The 14,859-nt window shown below is 42.8% G+C and overlaps 2 protein-coding genes across 2 annotated transcripts in view; both read left to right on the top strand.

The window, feature by feature from the left end:
• Window positions 1-14,859, top strand: part of LOC127987321 (uncharacterized) — a 157,037-nt gene that overhangs the window by 124,975 nt on the left and 17,203 nt on the right. The window lies entirely within an intron of this gene.
• Window positions 1-14,859, top strand: part of LOC127987320 (uncharacterized) — a 214,835-nt gene that overhangs the window by 197,937 nt on the left and 2,039 nt on the right. The gene's annotated exons all lie outside the window — the stretch shown is intronic.

Below are 14,859 nucleotides of genomic sequence, written 5' to 3'. Positions count from 1 at the left end.
TATCGCATGAAATACTTTTAAAACTAGATTTATTCGCGCAAGCCGAGTCTGGTGTGAATACAGCATTAATCATTACAGTAACATGTTAGCATGAATTGATGTGAGGTGGTTCATTAGATTTGAGTTGATTGAGTCAGACGTGGATGAAGTCTTTTTTCCTGGGCATACCGTGCATGTTACAGAAACATTCTTGCCTTTAATTCCCGGTACTTCCACTTCGAGAACGCCATTATCACTGAAGCTGTCTTGTGTTTAGTGGTTGTCAGAGCGTGCAGTGAGACAGCGTGAGCAGGGCACCGCCCACCCAGCCAATCATCATCGGATTTACAACGGTGTCAGGCAGCTGCTGTGTAGCCACTAGCCAAAGCATGACACCTCGAGCTTTATTCAACCAAACTGTAGTAACGCGACACTTTACATTCTCAGTAAAGATAACGGAGTTGCAATGACGGGAAAAGTAATTAATTAGATTACTCCCTTACTGAAAATTTAACTCCGTTAGTAACGACGTTATACTTAAACGCTGTTACTCCCAACACTGTTCATAGCAAACAGCACAGTGTAACAGATCGGCCAGGCTCCACCACAACCCAATCACAGTGATCCCTATCACTGGATTACTGAGCACCTTCACCTGTCACCAGTCAAGCAATCTCATCAACCATCCTGGATAAAAGCACACACTTCAGGCACCCTCATTGTCTGATCTCATATACACGTAGAGGACTCCTTGCTACTGTTTCCATATGAATACTTGCCTGCATTACTTACCTCCTGTGTTCTTCCTAGTGTCTCCTCATCTCCAAGTATCTCCTGTTCCTACTAGTTGCTGCTGACTACTTACAGACAAGGCTTGGAGCCCCAGCTTCGGTTACAGCTCACCGCATATGATTATTCATTTGGATTGGAAAGATTCATTCAGCTATCCATCCGTTATTCAAACCTCTCCGCAGCCAAACCAGTCTCCGCAACAACATCCTACCTCTGCCGACCAGGGCCCAGTTACTCTCCAGAATCAGCATCAGAACCCATTGATTGTAGAGGGGCAACGGTTATCTTCAACTGAGCAGAAGAGAATGCTGACCTGGGGTCTCCGTTTATACTGCGGAGCTCAAGGGCATATGATCTTGGCATGCCACCTTTGTCCACCATGTCCTGTGGTTAGTGTGATTCAGCCTGATATAGACTCCGGGTCAGCAGGAAACTTAATCTCCAGGAACCTCTGTTGCCAGCTCAATTTACAAGCTACCACCACTGAAACAGTCTACCAAGTCCAGTGGATAACTGGAAAATCACTGTCAGACATCTACGATGTAGTGTGGAACCCATCACTCTTCATCTTGGCCAACTTCATTCTGAAGACATTCATCTTCTGGTTCTAGAGAGATCTACTGATGACAGCATCTTATGGCGCCCATGGTTGGTAAAGCATTATCCTATTATGTTCTTGAAGATAGTAGAAGTCCTTAAGTGGGGCAAGGATTGCTTCCCAGACTGTTTCCCCATGACTCTGTCACCATCCAAGAATCTCACGGAGGTCCTTCCAGTGAATTCAGCCTCTATTGAAAGTCCCATCGAGAAGCAATCCATAGACATTACAGCTTGCTATGCCCTGTTCAACAATGTTTTTTTGCCCAAAACAAGCCTCCCGCTTACAACCACATTGGTTATGTGACTGCAAGAAGGACAGAGGCTTGAGGCCCTGTATAGATTACTGAATTCTAAACAACATCACCATCAAGTTCCGATAACCTCTTCCCCTCACCCTTGATCTTGGATGAGGGGTCAGTTTACAAGGTAAAGGAGATTCTGCAGTCCCGGCGCCATGGTGGTCAGCTGCAATACCTTGTAGACTGGGTATGGGACCCAAGGAACGCACATGGGTACTTACCCAGCAGTTCACCTTTTTTAGCAGCTTGATGAGGTTATTAAGAAGAGTAAAGGGGAAAGAAAGAAATCAGTGCCATGGTGGACTGAATTATGTAACAAAGCTATACAAGCCAGAAATAATGGTTTTTCAGAAATAACGTTGTGTTTAGTTTGCCTCGTATAAACTGGAGGCGACGTCCAAGGCTAGAGTGAGTAATGTGTGAGTAATGTGTTGTATTTTTATTATAATCGCAATGATTATAGGGTGCATTATACACAAATTAATTAACAACAATTACTGCATTATATTTCAGACAGTGCAGATTGGTGGTGTATCGTGTGGTAAACAGTAACCAATTAGTGACGTTCATGCGTGAGAGATCACACCGGCACTTTCCGCGCTTGCGCAGACTAAGCCAGAGCACGCGTACATGTCACATCAGGAAGAACTCGCGCACTCAGATCAGTTGGACGTGGTTATGTACAAGAGGTAAAAACGATATAAATACTGTTCGTTTTCTTACACAAACCGCTCGTTTTGTATCTTAGGTCATCATTGTGTACTTACGATGGGAAATCGTTTAATTTGGACTCCTGTGCATGTTCTTTGAGGTGGTGACCATAGACCTCCATTATATGAGTCACAGACAAGAGGTAAGCTAAAGCATACCAAAATTTAATTTGAAATTGAACTATCCCTTTAATAGAACTGTTCATGTAAGGGTTGGGGATTCATATTCCATGATATATGGACAAGTACTTGAGGTTGACCTTTAAGACACATTTTCAGTTGATTGTTAAGTGCAAAAAAAGTATAATATACTTAGATGTCTAACAGGAATGGAATGGGGAGCTTGGAGGAAATCTTTACTAAGAATATATCGTGCACTGATTAGGTCAGCAATTGATTACGGATGCATAATTTATGGATCTGCTTCTAAATCATTGATTAAAAAAGTAGAAACTGTTTAGTCACAACTTTACAATTATGTAGTGGAGCTTTCAGATCTTCTCCAATATCAGCCATACAAGTGGAGGTTGGAGAAATGCCTATATGTTTACAAAAAGTGAAATTATCTATGAATTATTGGATAAATGTAAAAGGGCATTCAGAATTACATCCAGTAAAGGACATTTTGAAGGATTGCTAGGAATATGGGAAAAATTTAATAAAAAGTTTTGGTTTTGGTAAACCTTGTAGTATACCTTGAAAGTATTAGTGCAAAAGACAACTTACTAATTAGATTATGTTTGCCAGTGTTCACACACACTTCAAGTGTACATGCTTAGAAAATGTGCATATCAGCACATGAAATCAATTTTTAACCAGCAACACATTAAAGTACATGCAAATATACATATGTGTTTGGAATAAGTGCAGTGTCCCGTGAGTGTAACTCCTGCAGAGTTAACATTGCACATGCAAACATTATGATTACACTAAAAAGGCAGTATAAAAAAATGCTGAGCAGTATTTTCCCATTTGTTTTGCACAGAATCTGTACAGAAATCTGGTTTGATCTGTCAGTGGATAAACAGATTCTGCAGGATGTTTGTGGTTGCTTTGAATTCTCTTATATTAAACTTGTGTGCACTTTTACTGGGTGAAGTAGCTTGTGCAATGCAAGTTAGAAGGACCACAAATGTCAAGATATGAGCATGCATGCTCTTTTCTTCAACATCAGCACGATTGCAAATGTGATATTGATTTTATGCAACAATTCAACAAGCAAGAAGTTAACACTGAGTTACATTTAAGACATAATATTGTTGGTTTTTACTTTAATCAAACGTTAAAGCGAAACACACACACACACACATGCAAACATATTTATTTTTGTGAAAAATGGGGACATCCCATAGGCGTAATGGTTTTTATACTGTTCAAACTGAATATTCTATGGCCCTTCACCAACCCTACACCTAACCCTAACCCTCACAGGAAAATTTGTGCATTTTTACTTTCTCAAAAAAACAAAACAACAAAAAAAAAACACATTCTGTATGATTTATAAGCGTTTTGAAAAATGGGGACATGGGTAATGTCCTCATAAGTCACCCTTTCCTTCTAATACCTGTGTCATACCCATGTCATTATACAGAGTTGTGTCCTGATATGACACACACACACACACACACACATTTGTTATATATATATATATATATATATATATATATATATATATATATATATATATATATATATATATATATATATATATATATGTATATATATTGCACACTCATAGTCAGAAGTCATGTATGATTGACAGCTCACAACTCTAAATAAAACACCATTAGATACTGAATGCTGGCCCAGAATTAATGTGAAAATGTAAGATCAGCAAAAGCTCGCTGATTTTCGTGATTTAAAGGAGATAGACATGTGAGCGGAAACTAACTGCGGTTGAGGAAGGATTAATCCAGATAAATATCACAGTTCAGTTGTAAGTGTTTTCAGACATTTTAAGCATCACTATTGTGGGTTTTTCAGAGAACCGATGAAGAAAATGTTTCTCAAATTAGTTTTGTTCTGTTTTTGGCATCTGGATGGTGAGTCTGAAATGTGTTTGAAATGTGAAATGTGTTTCTATGCCTTTAGTTGTTTCTTTTCTGATAACATGTAATAAACTATTTATTACATTAGTCAGAGATTATTAACATTCACTGTTATTCTCATTAAGAAATGCAACATGATAGTTTGAATTCATGTTATTCATGTTATTCAGTAGTGACTGATTCAGTAAAATATGAAGCTTACACAAGCAACACCTTTAGTGTTGTATTAAAATATATATATATATATATTTTTCCACATGAAACTTTAATTCCTTTTAATTTATTGTCTTCTGTCTTTGTGCCGTGTAGATATCATTCATTTAAATTATTAATAGTATTTTAGTGAAGCTTTATCAAATGAATTTAAATCTTATTCTGTTGTAATCTGTTCTTCAGGTGTGTTTGGTGATGAAGTGGAGTCAGTAACAGCGATAGAGGGACATGAGGTCACTCTACACTCTAATCTTACTGAAAAAAAGGATGATGATGTGATTCAGTGGAGGTTTGGATCTGAAAACACTTTACTAGCTGAAATCAATAAACAGACCAACATTATGACTGTATATGATGATGTTCTTGATGGGAGATTCAGAAACAGACTGAAGCTGGATCATCAGACTGGATGTCTGACCATCACAAACACCAGACTTGAACATTCTGGACGTTATGAATTACAGACCAACAGTGTGAGAAAGTATTTCAAAATCACTGTAATTAATAGTGAGTATACTGTATGCATATTTCACCTTTTTTTATATTTTAATCATTACCAAAGATATCATTTACCCTTTAAGCTATGAACATAACATAGCATAGAACGTAACATAGAATCAGCGTAGAATCAACGTTTCTGGTGGTGTCGAAACGACGTAGATCTCCAATGTCAGTGATGTTGGATGATGTTGATCCAACAGCAGGCAAAAAATTATGGAAAATCAAAGCAACTGGTTCACTTACCTAATGTGGAATCGACGTAGATTTTCAGTTGGTTGTAATAACGTCCCAGAATTAACACGTATTCAACATAAAATCAATAATTGGTTAGCTTGACTAACATTGGAACAAGGATGATTTCATTTGGGTAAAATTATGTTACTATTAACATTTACTGCTTATTTTAAAAATCTCACATAATTAAAAATAGATAAATTAGCCTATATATGTGACAATTTATTTAACAAAATAATACTTTTTTATAACTATTATTATTATGTATTTTTCAATCTAGGACTGGCCTGATGAAGCTATTTCATTAAACAGATGTTTAAGTTTAGTCTGCAAGTCATAATTATCTCTGATTGAAAAAGAAGAAGGAATAGTGCTTCATGTTTGTTTTGTGATAGAGTTTCATGCGTCCTTTTTTTGTTCTGAGCACTTCAGAAACTTCCTCAAGGTCCTGCACATTCTGCATCTTTTGAAGTTTTGAACTCTTTCTCGCAGTGACTGTATGAATTCAGATGCATCTTTTCACTCTGAGGGAAATTGAGGGACACATATAAAAGTAAACAAACTTACCGATGCTCAAGAAAGCAACACAATGCATTAAGAGACGCAGGATGTAAGCTTTTTGAATTGGATAATCAGGGTAAACTACTCATTTTGTCTGAAAAGTATTAATATATATATATATATATATATATATATATATATATATATATATATATATATATATATATATACACATATTATGTAGCTGCTGGTGGGCAGGCAGTTCAGTTCATCATTCTGTTCAAAAGTTTACACCTTCTGATAATATTTTCACTCTTCAGTTTTCCTTAGGGTGAAGAGATGGATCTCAAAATCATAAGTCATTGTTGGAGAGGGCCATATGCAGAAGATGTTGGAAAACCAAAGAATTTGCGGTATTTGGAGGATTTTTCTGAGGCACAGCAGGCGGTTAAATTGCTCTGGGCTGTCCCAGGACAATCAAGGGACTCATGAACATCTGTCACGAAACATAAAAATAGCTGTGGGTCATCCAGATAAAGACAGAGTATATATATATATATATATATATATATATATATATATATATATATATATATATATATATATAAGGACAGTTCATATAGAAGTTAACTTCAGGAATTAAAAAAGTTTTAAAGGTGTTTGACAAAACAGAGCAAATGGAAAGAGAAAGCGCGATCCATGGCTATTATTAGCTCCCAATATAAAGCATACGGACAGAAAAAAAAAGGTTATGCGGTAAAATACACAATCTTCCAGACTAGGATAAAGTCATTATGAACCTTAACATTAATTTGGGAGAAATATAATGTGATTTATGGTAATAAAAGTATGTTAGTGGCGCTCTGTGGTGCAGCAGGATTTGGAACAGCATCCTGAGCTGCCGCAGACAAATTTTAACTTCAAATGTTAGCTGAGATATCCACAAAATATAAAAAGCAACACTGAAATAAGACCGTGTTGTTCAATCAGATGCGCATGAAAGTTGTGTTTGTTACTACAGCAGAGAACATAATGATAATGATAAAGACAACCAGCACAGATAGCTTATATGAAGGGAACAGATAGCTTATATGACATTGGAGTGTTCTCAGTAAAATTTAATTAATTTAACCAATTAATCAATTAAACCTGTTTCAAAATTATGCTATTATAATGGTGTGTTGTATGCAAACAACATTGTTAGTGTACAGTTTATTGATGTAGCCTTTATCTGAGATTACATGTATTTTGCCATCTGAAAGTATATGTTCTGCTCTTTCAATGGGTTGTCTCAGTTCATTTTTAACACTAACGATCACAGATTCGCAGGGATATTCAAGCAGTTTAGCACTATAAATTTCATGTTCTAGTTTGTGCTCACCTTTCTTTGAAAAGTAGACAGTAACCAGTTGTTTCCCCTCATTTAGTTTTTTTTCCTTCTCCTGTCTTTACTTTATTTTTGGTTGGCCTGATTTGGCTTTATTTGAAAAATACATTTCTACAGCGCTCCAACAGACGCTTAACTTACATAAACAAACTGCGTGCAGACGGACTAAACCATTTGGCGCATTAGCAAGGGGGGTGGGATCAAGAGACCGTCAGTCAATCAACAAAGTTATTCAGCCAATACACAAAATGTACATTTCATCTGACATTGATTATGAAATTTAAGTAGGAAATGAAAATATCCAGGTAAAATTAAATATATTCCAGCCTTTTCAAGGGCCCTCTATTCCTTTGAGGCCCTGGTTTACCCCCAGTCCGATACCTCTGGCTATTTACAGAGATTTAACTGATACACAGAAGGTCCGAAAACGTGACTTTTCATGCAGTGTGGAGTGGGTTAAAGTATTATAAAGTTACTTAAAATTGTGATAAGCCTGTTTCTGTTTGATTTCAAGGTGATGCAGATGCAGATGCAGTGGAGTCATTGATGGAGGGAGATTCAGTCACTCTACACACTCGTCATGATGAAAGGATGAATAATGATCGGATTCAGTGGTGGTTTGAAAATGAAAACTCTTTAATAGCTGAAATGAAGGTAACAGCTAACGGTGTAACTGTAAATACTAATTATGACTGGAGATTCAGGGGCAGACTGAAGTTGGATCTTCAAACTGGATGTTTAACCATCACAAACATCAGAACTGAACATGCTGGACTTTATGGAGTACAGAGCAACCGTATGAGAAAAACCATCATTGTCAATGTCAGTGGTGAGTTTTACTTTGAATATTAATCTTTTTTTATTTATTGCAGTTTTTATGTACATCTAAAGAAGTACCTAATTTAAAGGATTCATTTTTAAAATGATTAAATACAGATTTATGTTTAATACATGGCGAATGAAGTAGTTCACCTGAGGAGAAGAACAGCACCGGGGTTTAGAACAACTCTTTTTTTCCTTCTTGGCTCTCAACAGAGTCAGACGCATTTCTCTTCCTCTCCTCCCCTTGCCTTCCCTGCTTGCTCTCTCGTCTCGTCTATTGCAATCCTCTCCAAAACTGAAAATCAGGGATTTGATCAACTGTTCTCTCAACTCAATTAACACCATCTTCTCTATGAGAAACTTGGGTTCGGGGGCACCTGACTGCCCTGCCGGGATGTTCGCAGCTGGCTACACGATGGACACGTGGGAGAGATGGCAGGTCGTGTGCCTGGTGGCTCTTTCCATGGAGGACATTGAAGATATCTACCTATTCGGAACCATGATAACAGGTCTTCTGCTGATTGGACTAGTCTTTGCCCTGGGTAATCGAAGAATTCAGGAGAAGGGAACAGCTGTCCAAAGCCTCACAAGGCTGCCCGTCATGATTGAAGCAGTGGACAGAGCGGTCAGCACTGAGACTGAAACTATTAACCACAATATGGATAATACCACAAATAAGCTCACGGCTTTGGAAAGGAAACTGGAGAAAATGGATGGATTAGGTGACCAGAATGGAAAAAAGAGAGTGACCGTGTAATTGGAACGTGGCTAATCGCCCCAAGACCAAACAATTGGAATTTTATCTTCTTTCGGTTCCCTCTACCAGCACTGGCCTTGGCCAAGGTCAATGTTGGAAATAACAACTCTCTCGGAGGAGCGCTGCTTCGAGACGCTCTTGCGTTCCTCCCCCTCTTCCACAGACACCTGCTGAAAATTTCAGTTTTGGAGAGCATTGCAATAGACATGACAATAGATACATGATTGACTATGCATGGATTTAATGGTGAGTGTGCCAACATTTCTTTCTGTGTCTGGGAATTTTTCGCGTTAGCAAGCGGACTAGAAAACTGTTTTGTGATTGTGAGAAGCCTGTTTCTGTTTGATTGCAATGTGATGCAGATGCGGTGAAGTCAGTGATGGAGGGAGATTCAGTCACTCTACACACTCTTCATGAAAGGATGGATAATGATCGGATTCAGTGGTGGTTTGAAAATAAAAATACATTAATAGCTGAAATGAACGTAACAGCCAGCAGTGTCACTGTAAATGATAATTATGACCGGAGATTCAGGCGGAGACTGAAGGTGGATCTTCGAACTGGATGTTTAACCATCACAAACATCAGAACTGAACATGCTGGACTTTATGGCGTACAGAGCAACCGTATGAGAAAAAACATCATTGTCAATGTCAGTGGTGAGTTTTATTTTGAATATCAATCTGTTTTATTTATTGCAGCTTTTATGTAAATATTAAGAAGTATTTCATTTAAAGGTTTCATTCTTAAAATGATTAAATATACATTTATATTTAACTCTATATATATCAGAGTGTTTTCAGAGTAGGGCTGTCTTGCAATTACAATGTTTAATGAATTGAAATGAATTTATGCATTTATTTATATCATATGATAAGCAATATCACACTAGTGCATATGTGATTTTGTACAATATTCCATTGTAACGATATTAACTTCGTAATCATCGGGAAGAAGGAGGCGGGAACCGGCGCACAATCAAAAATCACTTTAATAATTCATAAATAAATACAAAACGGCACATGGCCACATTGAAATTTAATGGGAAGCAAATTTTATCTAGTGGAATCATTTGATACTGCATCCAAACTAAATTTTACTTAAAACTATTTTTTTTGAGTTGTCAACCGCCACTTCTTTTCACTCAGCCCTGATCTATCTTGAATACCAAGGGAGCTATGTGAGGATGCTCTTCATATACTTTCGTCATCCTGGGCAGACTGATCTCTAAACTAGCTGACTTAGGCCTTTCCCAGCCCATATGTCACTGTATCAAGGACTTTCTTACTAACTGCCCCCAGACAGTTATGGCGCTTTTCCACTACACAGTACCAGCTTGACTCGCCTCGCCTCGACTCGCCTTTATTTGGTTTTCCACTTTGTAAAAGTTGTACCTGTACCTGCTTCCAGGCACTTTTGTGACATAAAAACACGGCAGACTGCTGATTGGTCAGAGAGAATCGTCACTATTCACTGTGTCATCATTGCACGATCCAGACGGAGTAAACTCTCCTATTTTTTTCAGCAGTTTTTCATTTTGCTGCCGCCCTCAGCCTCTCCTGAAACAACATTTGTCTTCTTACTGTGAGAAACAGCCACATCCTAAGTATCAATAACAGCATACACTCAATTTACTCCATAGTCCTGTGTGTGTGGGTATTGGGTGTGTGTCGGGTAGAAGATGATTACGTCACGGCAGTTTCCTGCGGCGTCGCTATGACGACCATGTGTCTTCTCCAACTTAACACCCAGCACTGGCGTCCCACAGGGCTGTGTGCTGAGCCCACTTCTCTACACCCTCTACACACACGACTGTGCTCCCACTCACCCCACCAACACCATCATGAAGTTTGCAGATGACACAACCATGGTTGGACTTATCTCAGGGGATGATGGGACAGCCTACAAGGATGATGTCCAAAGACTGACAGCGTGGCACAAATAAAAAGTAAACACATAAACTATTGTCCCAGGCCTGGTCCTCTCTCGTCCTTCACGGTCGTCACTCCAGTTTTATATCCTTCCATCTCCTACGTGGGACTCGATACTAGCGGTGGGGCGCAGGTGTAGCTCATCTCCAATCACTACACCTGGCCTCACTCCTCGTTCCCACGCCTCTCGGCCCCGCCCCACTCGCCACATACCCCCATCGCCCCTCGCAGGCCGGGGGGTACTCCCGAGACTGCGCTCTACTCCCCCCCCCCTTCCCTCCGGGGGAGACCGCTCACGGGGACCTGCGGGAACCTGGGGGTAGGACAGACGAGGCGAGAGAAAAGGAGATGGAAGGAGGAGCGACAGGGACGAGAGAGGGGAGAGAAAAAAAAAAAAAAAAAAAAAAAAAAAAACAATCCGGTTCTCAGACGCACTGCTGCTCGGCCCTCCACCAGCTGGGTGATCTCCTCCGCGGTGCCTGGCGGTGGCACTAGACGGCCCTCGGCGGACGGCGCGACACTCCTCCGCCGCCCGATGGACGGCGACGGCTCCTCCGGTTTTGGGCAGCCGGCAGGAGTCCCCCGTTCCCTGCCCCTCCGGATTCCTTCGCGGAGGCAGCAGGCTCCGGCCCCCTGGCGAACGGCGCCGACTCCTCCGCTCCCTCACGGATGGCAGCCGTCCCTCCATATCGTGGGCGGCCAGCAGCGAGCTCGCCCGTCCCCAGCAACTCGCTCCAGCCCACCGCCTCGAGCGTCCCTGGCGGCACATACCTCGCCAGCTCGAGGGCACCGCGGATTCACCACAGTGGCGAGGGATCTTCAGCAGCACGTCCCTCCTTCTCCCGGGCTTCGGCACCACTGTAACGATATTAACTTCGTAATCATCGGGAAGAAGGAGGCGAAGGAGGCGTCATTTAATTATTAAATTACTTTAATAATTCATAAATAAATACAAAACGGCGCACAAATAAAAAGTAAACACATAAACTAATGTCCCAGGCCTGGTCCTCTCTCGTCCTTCACGGTCGTCACTCCAGTTTTATATCCTTCCATCTCCTACGTGGGACTCGATACTAGCGGTGGGGCGCATGTGTAGCTCATCTCCAATCACTACACCTGGCCTCACTCCTCGTTCCCACGCCTCTCGGCCCCGCCCCACTTGCCACATCCATAAATACAAAATTTATATTGTGTTTTATTTTAAGCACAATAGTGTCTGTTTTAGTTTACTTTTGCCAACGATAATATTAACTTTTAAATCCACAGCAGAACTGTTGTGTGTTGATCGATTTTGACTATTCTGGTGAACCAATGACCCATTCATAAAGAGATTTGGCCGGCAGCCATATCACCCTGGAGCCCAAGACCGGTTTCCCACTGAAGCTAAGCAGGGTTGAGCCTGAGCAGTACCTGGATGGGAGACCTCTGAGAAAACTAGGTTGCTGCTGGAAGAGGTGCTAGTGAGGCCAGCAGGGGGTGCTCACCCTGTGGTCTGTGTGGGTCCTAGCACCCCAGTGTAGTGATGGGGACACTATACTGTCAACAAGCACCGTCCTTCGGATGAGACGTTAAACCGAGGTCCTGACTCTCTGTGGTCATTAAAAATCCCAGGATGTCTTTCGTAAAGAGTAGAGGTGTGACCTCGGCTTCCTGGCTAAATTCGCCCATTGGCCTCTGACCATCATGGCCTCCTAACAATCCCCATATCCGCTGATTGGCTTCATCACTCTGTCTCTTCTCCACCAGTAAGCTGGTGGTGGGCGTTCTGGCGCACTATGGCTGCCGTCGCATCATCCAGGTGGATGCTGCACACTGGTGGTGGATGAGGAGATACCCCTTGACTATGTAAGCGCTTTGAGTGTCTAGAAAAGCGCTATATAAATGTAAAGAATTATTATTATTCCTTGCTGGCCGACCCTTTTCTTACCAGCAAACTTACTGAAAAAGCCAAGCAGGGTTTACAACTTCTAGCTTAACAGAAAGCTTTCTTTTGTACACACAAACACAGCATTTGGAATATATATATATAATAACTGACACAAAAAAAAAAAAACTCACTTGTAACCCACCACACTCAGGCAAACTACGATCTCGCCCGAGAGCCCAATCAACTTCGAGTGGTACAAAACGAGCCAATGGTACTCAAAGTACCTTGGTCTGCGGAATTTGCTTCGTGAGCTCCACCCCGCAGAGCGGGTATATAAGGTGCAACGCGAGCAACTCGCATTCAAGTCTTCGCTGAGGAGCCGAGCCAGTGACCCGGCCGTTCAGCGGAACAGAGATGTGGCAAGGGGACATAACGTCTCTGTTCCCTCCTTCAGGGAACGAGGGTTACATACGTAACCAAGACGTTCCCTTTCAGTCACTCACGTTCAACGTTACGAATGGGGTCCCTTACAAAACACTACATGGCTGTCTTCCAGCGACCCGTGTGAGTGATAGCACCCTGTCGTGAGGCCAGCACGAGCGAAGGCCTATAGCTCGCACAGAATACACTGGGTAGCATATTCCAGCTGGACATATGCTAGCAGGCTGCCTGCCCGTGGGAGGACTTACAGAAGGCAGGTATGATACATAAGAACAAACATACATAAGCCAAAGCCGTCAGGAGCGCAGTTTTCAAAGATAAAAACTTTAGCTCTACTGAGAGCAAGGGTTCGAAGGGAGCTCTCTGCAGTGCTGATAGAACCACTGCGAGGTCTTGCTGAGGGCGAGGTGGATTGAGCCTCCTTGCTCCTCTCAGGAACCTGATGATCAGATCGTGCCTCCCAAGAGACTTACCTTCAACAGGGTCATGGTGAGCCGAAATGGCAGCCACATAGACCTTGAGGGTGGAAGAAGACAGCCTTTGTTCCAACCCCTCCTGAAGAAAGGAAAGCACCGACCCAATCGGGCATTTCCAGGGGTCCTCACGCCGAGAAGAACACCAAGTTATGAAGAGGTTCCACTTCAAAGCATAGGCATGTCTGATGGACATGGCTCTAGCTGAATTGATGGTAGCTACCCCCTGTGGTGGCAAGGTACCTCAACCTGCTGTGTACCTGCTATGGCCGAGCGGGAGTGGAGGTGGCCGCAGGGGCGTGACGAGCAGGCTGAGGTTGCGCCGGCGGGGTGGAAGCAGCAGTGGGCCCCCGGGGCAGGATGTGTCTGATAGCCTCAGACTGCTTCTGGGCGGCAGAGAACTGCTGGGCAAAGCTCTCTACCGCGTCGCCAAAGAGGCCATCCTGGGAGACCGGGGAGTTGAGGAGCTGAGCCCGATCAGACTCCCTCATATCTGCCAGGTTCAGCCATAGGTGGCGCTCCTGGACCACCCAAGTCGTCATCACCTGACCCAAGGAGCGCGCAGTGACCTTCGTCGCCCGGAGAGCGAAGTCGGTAGCAGTGCGCGCCTCTTGCAAAACCCCTGGGTCAGCACCGCCCTCGTGCAGCTTCAGGAGCAGCTTGGCCTGATAGACCTGAAGTGAGGCCATGGCATGCAGGGCAGAAGTGGCCTGGCCCGCAGCTCTGTAAGCCTTGGCCACAAGCGTGGATGAGAACTTACAGGCCTTGGAGGGCAGCTTGGGACCACCCCGCCAAGCGGAGGCGCTCTGTGGACACAGTTGCATCGCAACAGAACGCTCCACGGGGGAATCCCAGCATACCCCTTGGCTGCCCCGCCATCGAGGGCAGTGAAGGCGGAGGAAGAACCAGAACGGTTTCGGGCAGTTAAAGGTGCCTTTCATGAACTAGTTACTTCCTGGTGCACTTCCGGGAATAAAGGAACCTAGAGGGGGGTGCTGGCGACCTGCATGAGCAGCCTTCAGGAACCAATCATCCAGCCTCGAATGCTCAGGACAGGGTGGAGGATTCCACTCAAGCCCGATGCTCTCCGCTGCCTGGGAAAGCACAGCCGTCAGCTCAGGATCAGACTCGGACAACGCTGGCACTCCCGAGGAAGGCAACGCAGCCGAACCCTCATCTCCCGAGGACTCAAGCCCGCCTTGTGATGCGGCGATCGACATACGGTCCTCTTCGCGAGCCCCGAATGAGATGTCAGGAGCCTGAGAGGGTCCAGCAAACTCATCCAGGAACTCGACCGGCTGCGG

The sequence above is a fragment of the Carassius gibelio genome, chromosome B22, assembly GCF_023724105.1.
Source record: "Carassius gibelio isolate Cgi1373 ecotype wild population from Czech Republic chromosome B22, carGib1.2-hapl.c, whole genome shotgun sequence".
NCBI lineage: Eukaryota > Metazoa > Chordata > Actinopteri > Cypriniformes > Cyprinidae > Carassius > Carassius gibelio.
The sequence above is the reverse complement of the archived record's forward strand: the minus strand, read 5'-3'. Positions and strand labels throughout refer to the sequence as shown.